The sequence below is a fragment of the Ceratina calcarata genome, unplaced genomic scaffold (genome assembly GCF_001652005.2).
Source record: "Ceratina calcarata isolate Rehan_Ccalc_2016 unplaced genomic scaffold, ASM165200v1 scaffold160, whole genome shotgun sequence".
NCBI lineage: Eukaryota > Metazoa > Arthropoda > Insecta > Hymenoptera > Apidae > Ceratina > Ceratina calcarata.
In genome coordinates, this window is record NW_017137285.1 from 140,373 (window position 1) to 154,086 (window position 13,714).

A 13,714-nucleotide genomic window follows, 5' to 3' on the forward strand; every position below is an offset into this window, starting at 1 on the left:
GAATTTCAATGCTTGATTATTGTTTTCATTTAAAGACTCATATAGATTTAAGTTGAGAATCTCCTCTACTTCATAAAAATAATTCCAATTCTTTATTCACTATTAAAAACAGTCTGATGAAGAGAACAGTTGCAATTATGAATGACTTGATTATTGCGTTTGTATTCGTTAAGGAATAAAGCAGTGCCATCGTCTAAATGTCCGAGGGTAAATATTTCTGGATAGGCTCGAGGGGCTTGTCGCCTTTTCGAGAAACGAAACGGGGTGGTATGTAAACCAGAACACACGGGTGAACACGATACTTTTGTCCGGCCCCGCAGCAGTTTCCACAAAGTGTACGCTTTTCCTTGTTGGGCCCATTGTCCCGGGGACTCACTGCCCACCATTGTGCCCTGTTTGGAGGTAAAATATTTGCCACGGAAAGAAATTGTTTTCCGCGTTTTGCGGGCCCTCGACCATCTGCCCCTCGTCGATTCTGCCGCCCGATTGGATCAGGTTGCATGCCTATTCCTCAACTCCTTTAAAATTCGAACGTTAGAGTTAAAATATTTAGGAATTCTTCGAGCTGATTTAACAATTTCCCACGCAATTATACAATAAGATTGCAAGAAACCGCTTCACTCATGGCCACCGCATTCTAATTATAACAATTTTCTTTCTCACCGTTCGATAATATCGAGCATCGCTCAGGGTCGAAAAAATACTTGTAACGCTTTATTAATCGGCATGATGAGTTTCTAGCCTCGCGCAGATCTGATCGGCAACCGGAATCGTTTTTCAGAAGACATTCCAGATTTCACGACGACCTTGTCCCAGTAACAGACGTGTCGTAAGACTCGCAGGATATCGTGCATTTCCTTCTCTATTTCTCAAAGGAATCATTCGCATTCATTGTTACGAGCTGAAATCATTTCCTTTTCATTTAACTTCATAAAAGTTGCGTTATCCTAAATTCCGGGAATTTACGTGCTTATTCAAGATTCAGAGAAATCAAAAGAATTTATGGATTAGACTAAAATTAATCACATATTTTTTATTTCATTAAGCAATATTAGTTTCTATAAGGAAATTATTTTATAATACAGTATTCGTATTATTTATTATACTTTTAATACTCTGTGTACATCATATCATGTATTATCGTATTATCTATAATTTTTGTTAATCATGAAATCCGTCCAGTCATAAGGAAAGTCTGTAGTGATTCATAGGATGGGAAGTTACGCCAAGTATCGCAACGTTTTCACCTATTTCGAGAATCGTGATCGGCATGGTAGATGTGACACAGAAAACTGACACCTTGTGTCAAACGCCGTGACGTCAACGTCAGAACTGTTTCGCATTCTCAGACTATGGGAAACGACGATGTCCTTTGACTCAGAGAAACCGTCAAAGAAATCGTGTTCGATTTGCATAATAACGAGCACTGATTCGCCTTTCAACGTTTCTGAAACGAGTTCCTCCGTTGGGCGTGTCCCTACGTGAATTGCGCTTTGTCTTTGGAAACAGATAAAAAACTTCACTGAAAATGTTATCAAAAAATTGTTGAATAGAATATTCGGTGAATGTATCAGCAAGTCTTTTATGGATTTCATTTCAAGAAAGAAATGAGAAACAATGTATGAAACGGTGTTCTATCTTTGTAATGAAATGGAAGGAAGTTGTTGTTGTCAATAAGATTGTCGAATAGAATATTCATTGAATGTATTTGCAAGTCTTTTTTAGATGCGATCTCATGAAAGAAGTATGAGTATAACAGTGTTCTATCTTTGCAATGAAGGAAACAGCAGAAAGATACTATTATTAAAAATATTTCTAAATAGATTAGGAAAAGCAAGAATTAGCAAGTATTTCATTAAAAATCTGAATAAACGATAGACACAGTGCATAAAATATCCCTTCCACGTGGTATCTTCGTAATGAAATTTTGAAATAGCAAAGAGCTGCTATTATTAAAATATTTCTAAAGAGGCATGGAGCAATTAGCAGGTCTTCCATTAAAAATATAAAGGCACACAATGCATAAAATGGTATCCTATCTCGTTGGCGAATCTAGAAAGAAAAAAGGAATAGCAAAAAAACGCGAGGAGCGTGCGCGGCGAGGCCGGAAGTTACGGTAAAGTGCGTGCAATTAGAAAATAACCTAAATTCAAGACGGCTCGCGGTTCGTGTTGAGAACGATCTCGCCAGAAGTAGAAGCGTCGCTTAAACGTCGACCGTCCCGACGAGGGAAATGATCAATTATCAAGAGCAGACCCACGTGGGCCGTACTTTAAGTCACAGGCCGCGCGATGCAGCTGTGTCTGTCACCTACTTAACTATTTCGTCACCAGCAAACTCAATTTATTATTCTTATAACAGATACTTTTATCATTTTCATTCACTGATCAGAACTGAACTTTCCTCGTTCAAAATTCAGATACGTCAACAGATGAACTAGAAGAATAATTAATAAAATAGTAGAATTATAGCAAATTTTTATTGTTATAGAATTTGTAAGAAATCTCTAATTAAATAAAACATTACTGAAAATCTTATAACTAAATATTAAATCTCTCACGATTAAAAATGTAGATAGAATTAACTGAATTGGACCGCGTGAACTCCAGAGAAGGCGTGCACACTTAGAGACTTGAACGGCCGCAAAGGACGCGAGCTGCCAGGAATGTTTCCATCGCTCGACGACATTCTTTATGCGTTCACGGTAAGCGACGCTTGACATTTCTGATACTCGATCGAAAGTTAACCGTGTAACTCGCGCGATCTGTTTCTTACAATTTTAGACATCATCCGATTTTTATTGTCGACGAAAACAGGAAATAAAGTTCATTTTATATTATCTGTCGCATTTTTATTTGAAATATGGAGTTCCATCTAATCAAATGTCTATTCTTATTATAACTTTTTAACAGAAAATTGTATTATTTTCTATGAGAAAGAATCAAGTGGCGCCTTGAGTGACTTAATTCGAAGATCGATTTATTTAGCTTGTCAAGTGACAGTGACGTGTCAATAAAAGGTGACTCGATTCGTCATGGCAATCAGATTCGTTAAACGCCTCCGAGTACACGCGTACCTACACTTCCTCAAGTTTTAGGCCACTCAATTGAAAGATTATACTAAATCATTAAGGTAATTATTGCCTAAATCAAAAATATTCAAACTGGTTTGACATTCCTTGTCACAACTTGTTTTTTAAATGCACGGTGTAATGAATAGTCTTTTAAAAACGTATTTTACTTTAGAGCTGTTAAAATAAATGCAATGAAATAAAGAATATTGGCATTAAATACAAATATTTTCAGAAGTGAACAACTTCTATTTACTCCATTCTGGAACTAAAAATTTTCTCAATGTACAAAATGATTTACAAAAGTCTTATATTTATAGCTGTCTTGTATTTATAGCTGTTTATTTTTAACCTTTCTCTTGATTAATATAGCAGAGCAACAACTACTTTAAATAAATCGTACAGTCATGATCATGTAACAAATCATGCGATAAGTATGCAACAGGTGTCTACTAATTTTTATATAAAATATTAGAAAAAACTGTCAGTGTTCAATTGCGATTTTTTTTTTCTTCTGTTCTTAAAACATTTCTTGAACGTACTTATTACAATTCTTTTCACGTTCTCTTGGTAAGAGTAGAGCCGTGTATAAATAGAATATATCAAGGGAATATCGATTCCCGCGGACGTTATGCAACCGTGCTGATGCACCGCGCGATTATACACCATTTTCCTTAAAGCGTGTCGCCGTGCGTCGCGACAACTCCAATTAGCGGATATTTATGTAAGCGAAAATGGAAAAAACGGGGAAAGAATTAACGCGGCGCGCATTGTTTGTGGAGCACGCCGGCCGTTGCGCAAACGCGTATCCGCTTTCGTCGAATGAAAGGAAACGTGGACGCTTGATTTTCATCTAGATCGTTCGATCGCAGGAAATTTAAAAAATAATTTTGTTCAGAACGACCCCGTAATTGTTTAAAGTATCTCAAAACTGTTTTAATGTCCTAGTCATAAAATGCATTAACCTACTTGCATCATAAGAAAGTATGAAAAATGTATGCAGAAGTACGAGACGTATCTTATCATCAATCTTTTTTTAAATTATATTTAAGCAGAAAAATTACAAAATATGGTGTCCAGTACTGATGTGTGTACTATAATAATTCTGCAGCAGTTTTTGAAAGACATCCAAATAATCAAAGCAAAATACATTTTTTATTCCTCCAAACGAATCTCCTTGAAATTGGAATAATTTTTAATGTACCAATTTGTTTTCGTGACAACGTCTTGGATAATGTCATTATGTCATTATTTAAAAGAAATTCAAATACATTATCTCTGGTAAAGTTTGAAATATCTTTGTTTGCATCATCAACACCTGAAAATTTATGCACTTCGGGTAAATCATTTCTCCCCATTCGAATTTGCAACCGTTACTTTCACTTTCTTCACTATAATCACAATTATTACTTTCATTTCTGATAACACGCTACACTTTTATTTTCTACTAAAAATGTTACACTCAATATTCTTCTGTGATAAGATAAAATAAAATTGAACGTATGTATGTATACACTGATAATTATAATAACCAGGAAAATGGAACGTCTATTTGTGCTGTTTTTATTTTATAGCTAACGGAAAATATCGCGTCATTTTCTTGTGATAAGGAATAACAAAATTGAGTATAGATATACGTTCCGGTGCTAATGATTAGAAAAATTGAGCGCATATACACGCTAATAATAGAACTGAGTTAATAATACTTTTAATAGAATCAGTAAATATTGTTTTAGATTACGATTCCATATTGGTTTGTTTTCTCGGTTTTACCCACAGATTGCCATGATGGAACATTTGATCTGTGAACCAGATGCTAGCCGTCAACTGATTTCCTTAAAAGCGTGATCTTAAGTGAAAAATGAAACACGAGTGAACGTCCGGTCGCGAGCCCCTAATTTGTTAAGCGATTCACAGCTCGAGAGGCAACCCTGAAAGAGGAGATAGATATTATGTAGCATCCATCGAAAGAGGACAGGAGGCCAGTCAACCCCTCGGGCAGGAATAAACAGGCACCGACAGCGATTCTCGAATTATACAAGAAATTCTGGGCGTGACCGTTCACGTGTCTCTCGAAAGCTGCAGTCTCCGGGATCCGGGGCGGGGGTTGATGATGATTTTTCCAAAAGAGGGAGAGAGAAAAAGAGTCCTTCCGGGACCGGTCCGGTATCAGCTGCGCCTCGTTTAAACACGGAAATTCATAAGTCCGGTCTAAGGAGTCTGGAGGCAAGGGGAGAGATAGAGGAGGCCAGTCTCGGACCCCTCTGGATCCACCCCCGGCCACCAGCTGAACTCGAGCCAGTCTGCCATCGAATCGACAAGCTGAAGCTGTTCCTTCGATCATCCCTCCTCTTTTATCTGGCCCGACGGTTAACCGAATCGGCAGATTGGGAAACTCACATCCGAACGATATAAAAGAACAATTTTCTATTCAATTCTCCATCAATTTTTGTACGTTAAGGAGACATTCACAATATCTTCCAACTTATATCTAGACTGCAGACTTTTATGCAAAATAAAATATTTACAGCATTTAAAAAACGTGTTTTAAAGAAGCATTTATTTTATTTAAATCTGCACTCAGATTTTGATATCTTAAATACATTTCATGCAGCATTTCTAATTTCTCCATGTTCTGTTTTATTTATTTATTAATGTTTGTAAAACCCATTGATATAAAGTAACAAAGTCAAGTGAAAATTAAACATAAAATATAAAATTAAGATAACACATCAATTTTGTTATAAATGCATAAAATCTGCGATCTACTGATAACAAATGACTTTCGATTTATTTAAAAAAAAAAATCTCGTCACAGAGAAGATTCCAATTTGAATTATTGTCTGTCTGTGAAAGTAGATTCGATAAGAATTGGCACTGAAAAATTTTCGAATTACCAGCTGCATGGAGCCAGTCCCAGGAATGAATGAAGTGAAAGATGAATGAGAAGAAGGCGTGAATATTTCCTAACGACAATGCGCCGACGGTATTACTGTACGGTTAGTATTACAAGTATCGAGAGAAGAAAAGAGGAACGGGGTTGTATATGGAGTTTAATATTTTCATAATCTTCGACAGAGACGATTTCGGCCGGCGCTGCACCACCGGGTACACGCATATGCCTTCGTAGAAAAGCGTGGATCGCACATGCTCTCTCGGACGGGCACGTCCCATTCAGACGGTCGCAGCTGCCGAACTCGTAGGACACGTCGGCAGGCACGCGCCTCTTGCCTCCATAACCTGTTTTCAAAATTCCGCTTACTCGAACCTCGAGGAGGGACCCATTTCTTTATTCCATACTCGATGTCTCCCTCTCCTCTCAAATCAATTAGTGCAGATTTTTATCAAAAATATTTCAAATTAAAGATTGAATAATGAAATTTAGATGTGATTTTAGATATCATTTCGCAGAATTTCACATGTTGAGTGAATTCCGCGTGCCACAAATGCATTAATTTATTAATAATACACAATCTATTATAACGTATGATTTAATAAATATTAAAAAATGTTTCTAAGGTATGATAAATGCGACTGGAAATAAAAATGGGACACGCGCAGTCGCCGCACCCTGAAGACACGAAATCTCGGTCTCTATCGAGATGCTCGATGGAGATTTGGTAGGCAGCTGCCGTCTGCCAAGGCGGTCACCCCCGGCGACGTATGCAAATCATACCCCCTCCCGTCTTTCTGCCGTCGCTCGGTTCATCCTTGCGAACCGGGTGAATAAAACTCTGCGTACACCGAGCCGGTAATTAAAAAGCACCACTCGAGGGTATTTAAGTATTCGAGGATAGGTGCCTCTATCCCGTGGCTCTTGAAAACGCTTGTTCGCGTCATCGGCCGTGCTCGCAGACACGCGAGGCGGCCTTAATTGCCGGGAACCTCGAATTCCAAGCAATTTGCGAGCCGAGGAACGACGGCTGAGAAACGTGCTAGCAGTTTGCAAATTAGCCGAACTGCATACGAAAGAAAATCTGTTTCACCCTTGTTATTACTAGGGATGAATTAATAACCCCTGTCCCAACTGAATTCAGTTCGTATTTGCAGATTTTCTGAACCATCGGAAAAGTAAATTTTCATGTCATTGATAACGATAGATAAGAATAATTCTTAAAATATTTATTATATTTTAATAATGATGTTTGCAGATAAGACACTAAATTCTGACGACTGATATTGATAGATAAGAAACATTTTTTATAATATTGCTTCTACATTTTTACGATAATTTGTATTTCTCAACGAAAAGGGGAAACAAACTTCTTGAGGGAAACGCCAACTGCGGTTCGCGATTCCTCGCACACGAAAAGAGGGCGTGGAACAGCCGGTTCGGCCAGGTGGTGGATAGATCGACGGCTGACTTAATCAGCATCGGTTATTTGGTCATTATATTACTTTTCACGCGGTGACCCGACCTTTCATCGCATAATTATAATATTTGCACAAGAGGACTTGTATCGTATAAAATGTTTCATCATTTTAATGTTTCAGTATATTTTCTACGTTATTATAATATGATACACATTCATTATGTACTTTCATGGCCGAACAACCAGCAAGTTCATATGCCCATTAATAAGAATATATTTTGCGACAGAGATAGGATTCTCTATTTAGGTACTTTTGCTGTATTGTGCAAATTTACATTGATTTTATGATTTTTCAGATTTCTTCGAGCATAAGTTTATTTGGATTTATCGGTATTCAACGGTACTCCATAGTTGTACCGTCAATACTGAGACACCCTGTATACAATCTATTTATTAAAGATGATCTCATACAAGGAATTTTGTAGATATCTAAAGCCAAGATCGAAGACTATGTAAAATTTCTATTATTCCCACACCTGGTCCCGTGAGAACTCAATCCCGAGAGCAATCAAATTACGAGAAGCATAAAATCGAAGTTGAAACGATCTTACGACACGAGATAAGAGGGGACATCGATACCGGACCACCAACGGGTTAAGATGTCGCAAGGATCCTTGTACTTAAGGACCTTTGAGGTGGCCCACTAGAAAAGGTAGGAGCGTATCGAATGAAGAAAGGAGAAAAAGAGGTAGGTATAAAAAGAAGCGGAGCAACTTTTTTCCGCACAATGCAAAGTGAAATGAATCGTTAAACGCGTACCCTTGTATTATTATTGTTATAGCGATAGGATAATCTCGATATCATGCAGATTATCCTCGAGAGGGAGGGATGCTTCACGCTGTAGGAAGATCAACGCGGTGGCCCACTAGAGATATAAAGAAGAAAAAGGGACGCGTCGAGAGGGTTGAAGAAGAGGGTTCGTGCCACGTTGGGTATAAAAAAAAAACACCCATCGCGGCCAACGAACCGCCGCTGGGGCTATTTATCCTCCCATTAAGACTGTTTTCCCTCCCTGTTCCACTCTGACACCCTCCAAATCCAATTAGAAAAAAAAGACAATTACGGTAAAATGCAGAAAAATCATAGTAATCGAACGACACAAGATGAGCCAGTAAAAAATCATCATGTCATTCATTTTATTCTATACTCTGATAGAATTCTGATTTGATAAATAAGAATGCATTCACTTAATAATGTATAATACACATTTTAATAAAATTGTTCAGTGAATATATGATAATTCTTACTGATGTGAATGAATTCAATTGAATTTGATTGATCCTAAAAATACTAGAGGAACAAAGGTTGTGGTTGTATGTTGAGACGGAGGCAACGAACGAGCGGGCGAAATAATAATTGAAGCGTGACCGCGCGGCGAATGAAATTAAAACGAGAAACCCGACTGCGCTCATATTCGAAAGTTTCCGTGAGCGAGCACAAAAGCAGGAAACATTATACGGCTCGCGGAGCAGACGAAGATCCAGGCTCGCCAGCAGGGATGAAGGGTCGCGCGCGACTGGAGCAAGATAGAGGCACGAGTATTATACAAAAGGTGAAGAGAGAAGGAGGGAGGCGTGTGTCGGGCGTAGGTCGATCGATGAAGAAGATAAAAAACGTGCAGCTCTCGATAGCGTATAATACTTCGGAGCCGGATAGACGAGCAGGACGTATCTTTTCCACTTGATAGGAGGGCCTACAGGGTGTCCCCCACCCCTCCTAACCATATGGGCGAACTTATAATTAAATTGTATAAGAAATAGCTGGATGAATGTTCGATTTAGTGTCCGATCGATCGATTGTTGAGACACCGTGTATAAGTTTGGGCCCGTGTGTGCGGGCACGGGTCCAAACGAAGACAGGGGCCTCGCACATGTTCTTCACCTCGTGCACCGGGGTACGTATTCATGCCCGGTATTCATGGCTCGCAGCTGCCGAATGCACTTCAACGCCATTACCTGTTTTTCGCAACGCTCGTTTGCGCCCGGGCACGCGTCCGCACACCCCAAAAAGCTCTTCTTCTGCTACGAAATGTAACCCGAAATCGAGGCGGGACCCGATGCGTGCCTGAACAAACGCCACTCTCTCTTTCTCTCATGCTTCCTTTCTCTCTCTAACAATGAACTCTTCCCCCGCGACGGAATAAGGCTTCTGCCATACTTTCGACGAATTTTCATTCAAACATATTTCCATCACAGAGTGAAATGCTTAAATCTTTTCTAAGGAATTTCAAATAATTGCATTATAAGTCGATTACGAATTTTTAAAAAATTTGGACCACCTGAAGAATGTATGCAATATACAAGAATATTTGTAAGATTGTATATTTTAGATTGTAATCACAAGAATTTTATTTTGGATAAAAGATCTGTAATCATTACAGATTTAGGAAATGATCCATTTCTGAGTTTGAGGGCGATATTTCGAAATGACGCCAGAGGAGCTTGAGTGGAAAAAGATTTGCGAGCTGGAATATAGTGGATAGGGAATGATAAATGATGATGGTCAGCGGTGGCGGTGCGACGGTGAAACAGAAACGAGACTAATGCGCGTATAGCCCTTCTCGAGTTTTAAGGGAGACAATAAGGCTTCCAGGCGTACAGTATCGCGTCGCGGTGATGCCTAGAATGAGAGGAAAGAATGGCCCTGGCTCATCACGTCGTGTCGGTGCGATTGCGACCTCGCCTCGAGCAAGCGATAAAAATAACATTAAACCCAAACTCTATTACCACTTTATTCAATTTTTATCTTCTGAACTCAGTGTTATATTGAAACGGTTACATCAGTTGTATTAACTTGCAGATTCTCACGTATTCAAATTGTATAAATTCATAGCGAGTATCATCTCTACTTGACTCACTGATAAATGATGCAATGGGAACCGATGACACGTTAAAACGACGCATTCTTGAGGAACACCGTATCAGAGATGCGTCAGCTAACAAAAATAGCATATCGGTGCGAGCATTTCCGTATAAGAAATGAAAGCATCTTTTCTTATATTAACTCAGAAAACAGAAAGAACTCCATTTTTCTCGAAAGCGTATGAAGACATGAATTAGCAGATAAAAAGACACGAAGGTTGCTTAGACTTTTGTACATAGAAATTATCACAGTATGATTTATTCCATGATTCAGTGTATGATTTACTGTAATCTTTCGATTATCGATATCTGTTCATGAAAAAATCTTGAAAAAGAACGTTTAATTGTTACGTGGGGAAATAGTCGTTTCTTTCCGATAAGACGTTAAGTAAAAACTGAAGGAATCCTCGGTTACGGAAACAATAGCGGCCGACTATTCACGGCGTATTAATTTCCCTGGCCTCTTTCGGGTTGCGACATACTAATAAGCGGCTGCGAATAGAAGTCTTATCTTCGAATGAAAGGGAGACTCTGGTTCAACGACTGGAATGATACGTAACCGAAGTCTGCCAACAGGTGGCAATTTCTACGTCTCGCAGGGATCGAATCAAATTATGTAACCACGATCTCATTGATAACGCTTCCAGGTTGTATAACCCGTAAGATCTTTGCTAAAAGTTTAAGACGTGTGATAAAAAGCTGTGTCCAATATTTGAAACAATAAACTTTTAGAAAAAATGATTTTTAGAAAATNTTAAAATAAAAAAAAATTTCAGATCATTTAAATTATTACGTTTCATTTATTAACACATTTCAGAATATATTTAAGACTTACGAACGGCAGTGTATTTTCTGGATAAAGATAATTTTCCTTAATCCGAGAACTATAAAATTAGATAAGGGTATCGCGTAACGCTTCTTGGTATCCTAGAGATACTCGAAAAGCAAATTAGTTTCCCGGATCGACGTATTAGGAATAATGAAGTGCCCCGATTAGATCTCCCACCTTCCATTCCACGGATTCCTCGGATATCCCATAAATTCCTGAGTAAAACAGGTCGTCGACGGAACTTTCGACGCCGGCTAAAGAACCAGTCAAAAGGGAGGATCGCCGCCTCGTAAAAAGCCGGAGCTTATCGACCTGTTTCGTGTCTAGATTCACTCGTAATTAAGGAGTTACTCGTGTTCCTCTCCAATGTCTCTGCGTACAGATACAAAATTATAGGAAATGCCAATTGCAATAATGCACAAAAGAATCGTAATGGTAAGCGCGCAAATCAATTGTGATAGTAAATGCACAAGTCGCTTATGTCAGTAAATTGTAGCAATCATCATCACATAAAAACTGATAGTCAATATGTACATAAACTCTCTTATCCATTACCTACACCTACACTTTGTATCCTGTGTACATGAGTGAATGTCAATTTCTGTTCACATCGCAATTTCTACTAGAGAAAAAAGCCAGTAAGTAGAAATCGATACGTAAACAGAGATTAGGTCCATTTACTATGAATATATTGAGAGTGTCGCATGGTAAATGCTCGACGGCCCGAATTAACGAGAAGAGATGCAAATGGGTTAATTAGAAGGCGTTTCGGTGCGGCAATTTCGGAGCAAGGTGCTACTTGCGCACGATCCGTCGTCTCCTTATCTTGTTTACTCGTCCCTAAGCCGTATCCGCCGCGAGAAATCTAGCCGATAAGCATTATCGGTTTATCTGCAAGCTTCGAGGATGCAGGAAGGCGCCGAGGCACCTGTCGCTATCAAAGACGATTCAGGACAACAGAACCGTTGTACCATTCAGAATTATACCGGAACTACATTGTAATATACACCTAATCCCAAACATATTCTAAAATGCATTAAAAAACGATGTCCATTTTAAGTAAACTTTCATTTACATAAAAATTTGTTTCGAATCTTTAAACAAAAATATTATACATTATATTTCTGAGCTTCTATACAGTCTCAGATATTTCATGTACGCATTTAGGTTTTCTACAGATGTAAATCTGCTATTAAACAAAATGTGCAGTTTATTTAGAAGTGTTTGGCGCGGAATTAAGGTATCGAGGAGAAAGGAGCGAAACCTGAATAGGATCATCGCGAAATTGTTCGAGGTGAACCGTTTGCTCGAGCGAGCACGAACACGCGTCCGCATGTATACACACGCGAAGAAGGTGCGTTTAATATGGGATAGAGGAGAGGAGGCTAGGTTACGGAGGAGCCCTCGCGCGTTGCAAGGGTATCGTTGGCAGGCGGCACATGGTCCGCATCATGATTTTCGAAGCCGCAGATGGTTCCTCCTGCGGCACACGATTATGGTTTTTTGTCAAGCATGCCGGGGAGAGCAGGCGGTAGGGCATGCCGTGTTTCTCGATCAATTTTCGCCGCAAAATTGACGAGCGAACCGGGGAAACGATTCCTACTCGGAGAATCGCTTCCCAAACCGTCTGCAGAAATCATCGACGAGTTCATAAACACGATTTATCCTGCAGGAATTATCAAGCAATCGCAGCAAAAGGGAAACCAAGAATCTCAGTTTCACGTGCAGAAATTTTCAAGGAATTCACAGACACAATCTATGTCTATATGTATGGCGCGTCTACGTCCAGCTGTATCTAATCTTGTGATCCCTATTATCGTCGGATAAACGCTAGACTCTGCTAACAGGTCGAATATTTTCTCATACAGCTTTCTAATAAAACTTGTTGTGCAAATCGTGAACACGGTAGGTTTATCAGGAGTCTGGGACGTCGGTTGAACTTCAAAGTGTTGTCAATAATAATTGGAGAGCGGTTGTCCGTTTTCAATGGTCTTTGGAAGGCACGGCTAATCACGCGGGCAAAGAGAGACGGAAAGAACTGACAAACGACGGCATTATGCTCTCCTCCGTCCCCTCTTGGATCCGAACGACAATGCCTGGGCAGCAGGACTCGGGGAAAGAGAGAGAGAGAAAGAGAGAGAAGTACGATGAAGAGAAGGGAAAGTATAAAAAGGGAAGCAATCTTCCTTATTTCTTCCCATCTCATCTCGTTTCGACTACCCCTCGTTCGTGTCCCCACCGCCACCCCCTACGGTCCGACCAATCTCGTTCGGGATGACCAGTCAATCCTCTTATTCCGTTTCATTTGCCGATCACAAACCGTCCGCTTCTTCTTTATTATTCACGTTATTGTAACCCAATTCAATAGACTAATCTACTTTCTCCCGTGCTTTTCTCTTGCTAATCGGGGATGCACTCCATTCTGTCTTGGCCAAACTTGTCTCGATTATAATCCAGTTCCTTCCCTCGATTTCGTATGGGAAACTGAACTCCACTTTACTAGTATAGAATATTTGGGAAAAAGTAGACGTCTAAGCGTTGGATTTATCCAAACTGATGTATGTATAAGAATAAACAGAAT

General features: G+C 39.3%; 1 protein-coding gene across 2 annotated transcripts in view; it reads right to left on the bottom strand.

Annotated features, from left to right (window-relative positions):
* The window catches only part of LOC108632539 (uncharacterized), a 48,980-nt gene that overhangs the window by 12,511 nt on the left and 22,755 nt on the right, over positions 1 to 13,714 (bottom strand). The gene's annotated exons all lie outside the window — the stretch shown is intronic.